The sequence below is a fragment of the Pinus tabuliformis genome, chromosome 2_2 (genome assembly GCF_031772625.1).
Source record: "Pinus tabuliformis cultivar Carrire ecotype Pingquan chromosome 2_2, CPIR1, whole genome shotgun sequence".
Taxonomy (NCBI): Eukaryota; Viridiplantae; Streptophyta; class Pinopsida; order Pinales; family Pinaceae; genus Pinus; species Pinus tabuliformis.
The window spans coordinates 1,317,378,971-1,317,388,895 of record NC_142300.1 but is presented as its reverse complement, the minus strand read 5'-3'; the positions used below and the strand labels follow the sequence as shown (position 1 = coordinate 1,317,388,895).

Below are 9,925 nucleotides of genomic sequence, written 5' to 3'. Positions count from 1 at the left end.
GTCTATCATTCTGCACAGATCCTTTTTAATTAAATCCTATAAGCGTTGGTAAAAGAGGGTTAAGAATCCATCAGGGCCTAGGGATTTATCCAGGAGAAAGGAAAGACAACTTTCATGATCTCCTCATTGGAATGGGGTGTAGTGAGATGAGAATTAATTTCCTCAAAGATTAGGGTGGGAACATGTTCTAACATATAGTCTTCCAAATCCCGGTCTCTCTGATTATCATTCTGGTATAAGGCCTGGAAGTGTTGAACAACAACATCTTTGATTTCTTCAAAATCTGATATGGTCTGACCCCCATGCTGAATCTGAGTAATGGATTTTTTTCTTTCTCTATATTGAGCTTGCTTATGGAAAACTTTAGTGTTTTGGTCCCCTGCCTGGAGCCATATGCTTATGGATTTAAGTCTCCAAAAATATTCCTCATTTCTGAGAAGGGAGTGGAGCTTCTTAAAATCATTGGCTTCTCTCTGCATTACCTCTGGGGAGATAGGAGCTACCTCAATATATTCCTGGATTGCCACGAGTTGATGCTCTGTCTCCTTTATAGGATGTTGTCTTTCCGCTTTGTTTTTAGTAAGCCAGTATTTGATGTCCCTTTTTACTCTTTTAATATTGTTTTCCCAAATGTGGATAGGGCTTCCGTCCACCCACGCCGACCAGGATTTCCTGACCAGCTCAGAAAAGCCCAAAGAATCCAACGAGAGAGGGGAAAACTGAAAAGGGATAGGGCTAAGATTATGAGATTGGGAGAGAAGGAGGCAAATGGGTTTATGGTCAGAGCCACACTAGGGGAGGGTAAAGGGTTGTAGGACCAAATTCACCGAGAATAGAAGGTCAAAAGTGAGAAATCGGTCAAGGTAGGTTGTAATATGGCTAGGTTCAGAGCATTTTTTATTCCATGTGTAGAGGAAGCATGAAAGTTTCACATCAAACAAAACTACGAAGAGTATCAGGTCTTCCATAGCTTCTTGGGAGGCATATCGAACAATTGAGCCCCCCTTTTTCTTTTTGGTTGATGGTGGTGTTAAAATCCCCTCCCAGAATACAATTTCTTCCATAATTTGTTTGTTTTAGGTCCATAAGGGATTGCCAACACTCCTACGTTTCTCTGAAGAGAGTGGACATATATATTTATATATATATTGACAATAGTACACATCTGCTTGATGTCTAAAATGTTAAAATTTGTTGCAATCCAATGAGTAGTTTTATAGGAGCTTACCAGTTGCAGATACTTAGGGTTCCACATTGTGTAGAGTCCTCCCAAGGCTCCTCTCGAGCTGAAAACTTCCATGTTACTTCCATTCCAAATTTTGTGTTGCTTATTGGAGAGGTCAGACTCTCCCATCTTTGTCTCCTGGAACATGACAACTGTGGGTTTTTCCTTCTATATTAGAGATTTTTCTTCCATAGTCCTTTTCTCTGAGCCAAGTCCCTTATAGTTCCAGGAGATAATATTCATTATTTACTTTTGGAGGAGGATGTCCCTTTCCCGGGACCTGCTATATTTCCTTTCTTTCCTCCATTGTTCCCGTGTTCTGCTATTTTTCCTTTCTTTCCTCCACTATTTTCCTTTATTAGATTTGCAGCCCGATATTCTGACTTTATTTTCCTTCTATTTTATCGCCGCTTTTCTAGACTTCTCATCCACTGAGCTTATGATTAAAGCAAGTCCCGTCATTTCCTTAGAGGACAATAAGTATTCTTCTTCTATTTACCCCTCCGAGCTGCTACTAGTGACTTGTTTAAGGGGGATGATATCCTTTTGAGGAGACGAGGTCTCCAGGGGGGACTTCTCCATGAGATTGTGAAGACTCAATAGGAGGATCAAGTAGAGGCGCATCCTTAGGAAAAATTCTAGCTAGGGCATTATATCGATCGACATTTTCTTCGAAGCTTCCTCCTTAGCTAGAAGTTCCAGAAGGCGAATTACGATTACCCTGAATTGCTCTAGGTTTTAGAGGAGGGACAAAGTGTTGAGAATAGCAACAAGAAATGCTAAAAATAACAATCAGAATATTCCAATTTTAATTTTTCCTTGAATTAAAGTTGTGAATTAAATTCGAATTTAGTCTCACCAGCTTCTTGGAATTAATTAATTAATTCATCTTGAGTTAATTAGTTGGAGAAATTCAAGCTAGAAGTATTTGTGAATTCATGCAACAGTTATCCCTTAAATTAGGGAGATTATCTCTTAATTAAGGAGATAAGTTTGAGTTGTAATTAGTTATCTCCGTTCACTGAGTTAAGTCCAGTTAAATTAGTTTCAAACAGGTTGAGGAACTAATTGTGAGTTCAGTCAGTTAATGCATGCATGCATCCAAGTAGTATACTCCAGATAATTGAAGATTATCTCATCAGTAACTCATGCATGTCTATTCAGAGAAAGACCCAATTGAGATTAAAGACATGGACATTATACTATCAGTTGCATGAGTTTTCCTATAAAGGAAACTCATCCATGCAGAAGGAATAAGGTTCCTTGAGGATTGCGCAGTTCTGACAGTGTGTTAGAGCAGTGTTACACTGGGTGAAGGAGATCATACCAGAGGTAATTGCGCAAGGAAATAATAGCTTGGATGGCAGAGGAGAAGGCTAGTGAGAAGCTTTGTTTTCTTGTGAGCATCGAGGAGGATTATACTGAGAACTGACTAGCTGTGAGAGCTAAGGCTTTGTATAATTTTGATGTATTTCCACCTTGTCTGATAATACAGATAGTGGGGTTTTTAGCTGAGGCTTTCCCTTGAGCATTTTCTGTGTTTCATGTGCATTGATTCTTCTTTTGGTTATATGTGTTCAGCTTGATCTTGCTCAAATATTTTAAGCTTCCGCAAAATCGATAGTAGAAGTAGAATATAGTATTTTGCTTTGGTATGTTGCATTATCGAGTTAATCTACAGTCAAATTTTCTACATGATCTTAGAGGTAGATTTGTAGAGAATTTGCAGGAAATTCTACATGGTATCAGAGCTAGCTGATCTATAGAGAAATTTCTACATGGTATCAGAGCAAAGTTTATCGGAGCTGTGAACAATATATGGAGAAGAGAGTTCAAAGTTTGAAGTTTGGGGTTGCAGGTGCAAATCGAATTCATATCATACGATAAGAAAAAAAAGAGATGGGACATTACGCGACTAATTGCCCATCAAAGAAGTCCAAGAAGGGATCCTCGGATGGATCGGAAGGCGAGGCATTAGCCTCTCAGTTCGAAATGGACTTCACCCTCATCGCATGCATGGTGTCATCGATGATGGGTTGTGGTTGGTATCTTGATAATGGAGCCTCATTCCACATGACTGGCGATAAAAGTTTATTTAGTATCTTGGAGGAGAAATACCTCAAGATGCGCATAGAGATGGGTGACAATGAAAGGTTTAGTGTTTCAGGAGTGGGCATTGTTGCTTTTCAAAGGGAGCATGGAGCTTCTATCACCTTGACAGATGTGAAGTATGTGCCTAGACTGAAGAAGAACTTGGTATCGGTCGCGATGTTGGAGGACAAAGGCTACGGTGTTGTCTTTATTAAGGGAAGGATTTTCCTTAGACACATCACCATGAGACAGGTGAAACAGATGAGTTCACGAGTCAAGAACCTGTATGCCCTTGAGGTTCGAGATGCATGCAAAGCCTTGAGGAGCAAGGCAAATGTTAGAGACTTGGTGGTTGAGAGGGAGAGTAAATTACCTCTCAACATGCAGTCCCAGAAGAAGTCTCGGACAATTGTGGAGGAGCCACAATTGGAGAAGTGGGCAGAGGGATCACATGCAGCCATACCTCCAGGTGTGAGGTGGGGCGATGTGACGTGATAGTCTCAAGAAGGCTGAAATTGGGCAGGGTCCATTGAGAGGTTTTATCTCATGGATCGTACCTTGATATGGGAGCCCAAAGTATAGAGTAGCGGGAGGAATCAATGGGATTGATGCAGTCAGAGATTAAAGTGACATAGGCTAGAGTAGTCAAATACTGAACCGCGCAGAGAAGGATTGACAACAATGCAGAAAGGCAGGGTTAGTAGAAGCACAGAGTTTTCAGTTGACAGAGGCAATAGTAGTCAGAGACTTTGATGACAGAGGCATCATACTAATTCAGCTTGGATATTTTTTTTGTTTCTGGAGTTGCTGGAGCAGCAACACTAGGGAGAAGTGTTGCATGTAGAACATTCCAAAGGTTTAGGACTGGGATCGAGGTGAATTCCTTTCTTGTTGAGAGGGAGTGTTGAGAATAACAATAAGAAATGCTAAAAATAGCATTCAAAATATTCCAATTTTAATTTGTCCTCGAATTAAAATTGTCAATTAAATTCGAATTTAGTGTCACCAGCTGCTTGGAATTAATTAATTAATTCATCTTGAGTTAATTAGTTGGAGAAATTCAAGCTAGAAGTCTTTGTGAAGTCATGTAATAGTTATCCCTTAAATTAAGGAGATTATCCCTTAATTAAGGAGATAAGTTTGAGTTGTAATTAGTTAGCTCAGTTTACTGAGTTAAGTCCAGTTAAATTAGTTCTAAACAATTTGAGGAACTAATTGAGAGTTTGGCCAGTTAATGCATGCATGCATCCAACTAATGTACTCCAGATAACTAAAGATTCTCGCATCAGTAACTTATGCATGTCTATTTAGAGAAAGACCCAGTTGAGATTAAAGACAGGGACATTGTGCTATCAGTTGCATGAGTTTTCCTATAAAGGAAACTCATCCATGCAGAAGGAATAAGGTTCCTTGAGGATTGCGCAGTTCTGATAGTGTGTTAGAGCAGTGTTACACTGGGTGAAGGAGATCATCCCAAAGGTAACTGTGCAAGGAAATAGGAGCTTGGAGGGCAGAGGAGAAGGCTTGTGAGAAGCTTTGTTTTCTTGTGAGCATCGAGGAGGATTGTACTGAGAGCTGGCTAGCTGTGAGAGCTAAGGCTTTGTATAATTCTGATGTATTTCCACGTTGTATGATAATACAGATAGTGGGGTTTTTAGCTGAGGCTTTCCCCTAAGTATTTTTTGTGTTTCATTTGCATTGATTCTTCTTCTGGTTATATGTGTTCAGCTTGATCTTGCTCAAATATTTTAAGCTTCCGCAAAATTGATAATAGAAGTAGATTATAGTATTTTGCTTTGGTATATTGCATTATCGAGTTAATCTACAATAAAAATTTCTACATGATCTTAGAGGTAGATTTGTAAAGAATTTGCAAGAAATTCTACACAAAGACATTTCGAGAGGGGGGATTTTTCTATTGGTTATTTGCTCTCCTCTTCTTGGATTGTTGCCATTGTTCATTTGGTCCATTCTATTGAGTCTCTTGAGGATACTGTGTAGTCGGGCATCCTTTAGCAAAGTGCCCATATTCATGACAAAGCTTGCATTTAAATGGGAGTTGGTCATAGTCCACCTCCTGGATATGGGACCAGTTATCCATGCAGAGTTGGACCTCTACCAGGAGCCCTTTTTCGAGGTCCACCTCCACACAAATTCTGATCGAGGCGAAGAGCCCATCCTTTGGCTCCACACTATCTATATATTTTCCCAGAGAGTTTCCAATCAATCTGAAGGTTGCATCATTCCAACAGTGTAATGGGAGATAAGACAACTTCACCCATACTGGGGCAATTGAGGGAACGTCATAGTCTATGTTAAATTTAGGGCTCCATGTATCAAGATAAAGACCTTGAGGCCCCATGGATTTGAGCCTGAAATCACTAGAGCTTTGAAAGCAGTGACCTGCGAGTCCATGTTCAGGGACTGGGCCGCCGCAGCCATGGCAGGCTGACGAACCAAACACAAGGGGGGAGAAAAGCAGATCAGAGGGAAGGCATATATGATAGGGGAGGAGACAAATGGAGAGGGAGGGAGGCGAACTAGTAGGCAGAAGCAACACAAGAGCACATCCTTTGTTATATTATTATTATTATATATTTATCAATATGAATATTGATTTTATGATTAATATTGAATTTATACCATTAATGCTTATCAATGTTTTTCAACCACATTTACTAATGTGGTTGGGTTTATAATATTAACAATCCCTAGGGTTTATTAATCCCTTGGGTTTATAATATTAATAATCTTGTGGGTTTATCAATCCCTTGGGTTTAAACTATCAATCCATTGGGTTTAAAATATTAAAACCTTGGTTTTATAAACCCCTTGTGTTTTTAATATTGATTGCTTAGATTTATGATATTTATCCTTTGGGTTTACTAATTCCTTGGGTTTTATAATATTCATAACCCCTTGGGTTTATTAATTGCTTGAGTTTAAAATAATAATTCATAGGGTTTAGTAATTCCTTAGGTTTTTAATATTTATTATTTGGGTTTGTTGATTCCTTAGGTTTATGATATTTATCCCTTTTGTTTACGAATTTGTTAGGTTTATAATATTAATAATCCAATGGTTTTGTTAATCCCTTTAGTTTAAAATGCTAATTGTTAGGGTTTATTAATAATCATCCGATGGGTTTATTAATCACTGAGGTTTAAAATGTTAATTGTTACGATTTGTTACCCCATGTGTGTTTTTATATTGATTCCTTGGGTTTGTTGATCGTTTAGGTTTATAATATATATCCCCTAGGTTTACTAATCCATTAGGTTTATAAAATTAAACCCTTGGGTTTATTGGTTGCTTCAACTTATAATATTAATAATTCCTTTGCTTTATAATTTAATCCCTTGGGTCTATTAATCCGTTGGGTTTAAAATATTAATTGGGTTATTAATATCGTGGGATCAATATTTAAAACACAAGAGATTAATAAACCCTAGGGTTTAATATACAAAAATTTAAAGCCTAAGGTTTATAATACTAATAAAAACATATTAATAATAATAAATAAATGCTATTATTATTATGATATATGTGAATTATATTATAGTTTCAAATATTATTAATATATTAGCAATATTTTATGTAATAATTGATAATATATTAATATAGACACTAATGTTAATATAATAAATATAAATATAAATTAATATGGGTATTATTATTTATAATGAGAAATAATTAGTTTTTAAGAAAATACATTTAATAGTTAACGTGGTGGGTGGTAAATATAGACCTATAATTATAGGTTAACCACACTGATAAATATAATTGTAGATATATTTCATATACATTTATGACAGTAGATTAACCACACTAGTAAATATGATTGTCCTAATTTATTAAATTAATAATAAAATAATATTAAATTAATTACGAATAAAATTTTATTAAAAAAATGAAATGATATATATATATTCTTTTTCATAAACAAGCGTATCTAAATACGTGAAAGAATGTGAATATAAATCTTACGATAAAAAGCGTATGTGAGTGGCAAAATAAGTGAATATATAATCCTTTGAAAAGCAACTGCATCATATATGTATATGTATATATATATATTCACGAAACCAAACATTGAAATTCGATTTATTTGCTTTTTTTTTAATATAAATAAAGTCTTCCTGGTTGATGTACATTGATACAAGTGTGCTGATCACGTTTGTACACATACATACACACACACACAATGTGCGTGTAAAGAATGGAAGAGTGAGTGTAGTAGCCTAGGTATTCACAATTTAGTTGAAAGTGTAAACAGCAGCATTGAATGTGTAATAATAAATACAAGGACCCACAGATTGAGTCACCTCCCTCATTTGCGGCGGTTTTACCATTTAAAGAGTTGAACGCACGCAATTTGCATTGGGTTGGGTTGGGTGAGTGGTCCCCATATTTTACTTTCTTTTTCTGAGATGTGTGCAGAGTGGCCCCCATATTTTATTTTCTGAGATTGTGCAGAGTGGTCCCCATATATTTTATTTATTTTCTTTTTCTGAGATGTGCGCAGGCGTTACAGAAGAGAAGAAAGGTGTATAGTACAGTGTGTATCATTTCTTTCACCGTATCTATTTCACATCACTGTCAAGTGTTGGTAACGCTAAGTTTGGCATAGTGTAAGTGTTAGGTAACGCTAAGTTTGGCACAGTGTAGGGCCACCGCCATCGACAGCCTCTAGCATCTGACAGAAATTCTGGCAGCGACTAAGCGTAGGCCACGCCGTCAACCGTGGGACGCCGCCTTCTATGTGTTGTCGAAATCCCCACTCCTCATTTATCCGGCCGACTCACAGCCCGGAAGCTTCAACCATACCCCACTTACTCGCACAATCACAATCGCAATCGGGAAGAAGGTCGAAGAATAGCAGGCGTGGTGGATCGATGAAGCGGGCGTTTGGGTTCCATTTGAAAATGTGGTTGGTAGTGTGGTTGTTAAGCTTGTTGTTTTGTGCGGGGAATGCAGATAACATAACAGAGATTTTGAATGAGTTTTCAGATTACAGCGCCTTCAATAGCTATCTCACTCAGACGAAGCTGGCGGATGACATAAACTGTAGGACGACTATCACAGTTCTGGCGTTGAATAACGGAGCCATGTCGGCTGTAACCAGTAAGCGGCGGTTGGGTTTGTCTGTAATGAAAAAGGTTCTGAGTTTGCATGTGTTGTTAGACTACTTTGACGGACAAAAGCTCCACCACATCTCCAACGGCACTCTGCTCTCTACCACACTGTATCAGACTAGCGGAAATGCAGTTGGTCAAAGCGGATTCCTCAACATAACAGATCTCAAGGGCGGTAAAGTGGGCTTTGGAACTGCGACCCCCGGAGGTAAGCTGGATTCCATGTTTGTAAAGTCCGTCAAGGAAGATCCCTACAATATGTCGGTTTTGGAGATCAGCAGTGCGATCATGCCCTCACATTTGGCGGCGCCGGCGCCATCTCCTAATGATCTCAACATCACCGCCCTGCTGGAGAAGGCCGGCTGCAACATCTTCGTCCACATGATCACCGCCACCGGAGTTACCAAGACTTATCAAGACGCTGTGGCTAATGGGGGTTTGACGGTGTTTGCCCCAGCGGATGGAGCTTTCACTGGACCTGTAATGACAAAGTTGAAGAAACTCTCGAGCGCTCAGCAGGTTTCCATCCTTGAATACCACGCCCTGCCCCTATACAACCCCTTGGGGACGCTCAAGACAACCAGCGCTCCCATCACTACTCTGGCCACCAAAGGAGCTTCCAAGTATGCATTATCAGTGTCCTCTGCTGGTGATACCGTCACACTCAATACTGGACTAGACAACAGTACTATAGCGACGACTCTGTTGGACGACCAGCCCCTCGTTTTGTATACCATTAGTGGGGTTCTGTTTCCCATTGAGATTTTTGGAGTAGCACCAGCGCCCGCCCCTGCACCGCTTTCTACACCCACTCCAACTCCTGCTACTCCTGCCCCTGCCCCTGCCCCTGCCCCTGCCCCTCCTCCTGCTCCTGCTCCTGCTCCTCAGGTGCCCATCTCTCCAACTCCCTCAGTTTCAGCGCCTCTTCTATCGCCTCCTGCTCCTCCTACCTCTTCTCCAGCAGAGGGCCCTGCAGTTAGAGGTCCCATAGCTGGCAACTCTAGCGCTGCTGCTCCCTTCCATAGTAATAATGTAGGTTTTGGTGTTCTGCTTTTCTTGGCTTCGGCCTACTGCGCACTGATGTTCATCTTATAGGTACGGCTATGTTCTTCTCTTTTCCTAACACTTTTGTTGGTTAGGTCATTGTCTATGGAACCTTCCATTGTTGTAGCTTCTGGGTGTGGGTGCTTATTTTATATACCAGGTGCTGCTCCTGCGGGATGTGTGTCACTATCATTCGCTGCAGGCTGGATGTCCGTTTGTCCCATCTGAATGCATACACATACACGTAGATGCTAACCATACAACTATTTTATTTATATTAATTAATTCTGTTAATTCTAATCTATACTCTCTTATTTCTTTTACTCCTCCTACCTTCCTTTCATTAGTTGGATACTCAGCCTGATTTCTGATCTGTAATACGGGTATGTGCTCTCTCTATAAGTATATAAATATAATGTGGAGTCGAGAA

The 9,925-nt window shown here is 39.3% G+C and overlaps 1 pseudogene; it reads left to right on the top strand.

Annotated features, from left to right (window-relative positions):
- The first annotated feature begins 8,118 nt into the window (after window positions 1–8,118).
- Window positions 8,119–9,696, top strand: LOC149198385 (fasciclin-like arabinogalactan protein 8 pseudogene; annotated as a pseudogene).
- Window positions 9,697–9,925: the final 229 nt, after the last annotated feature.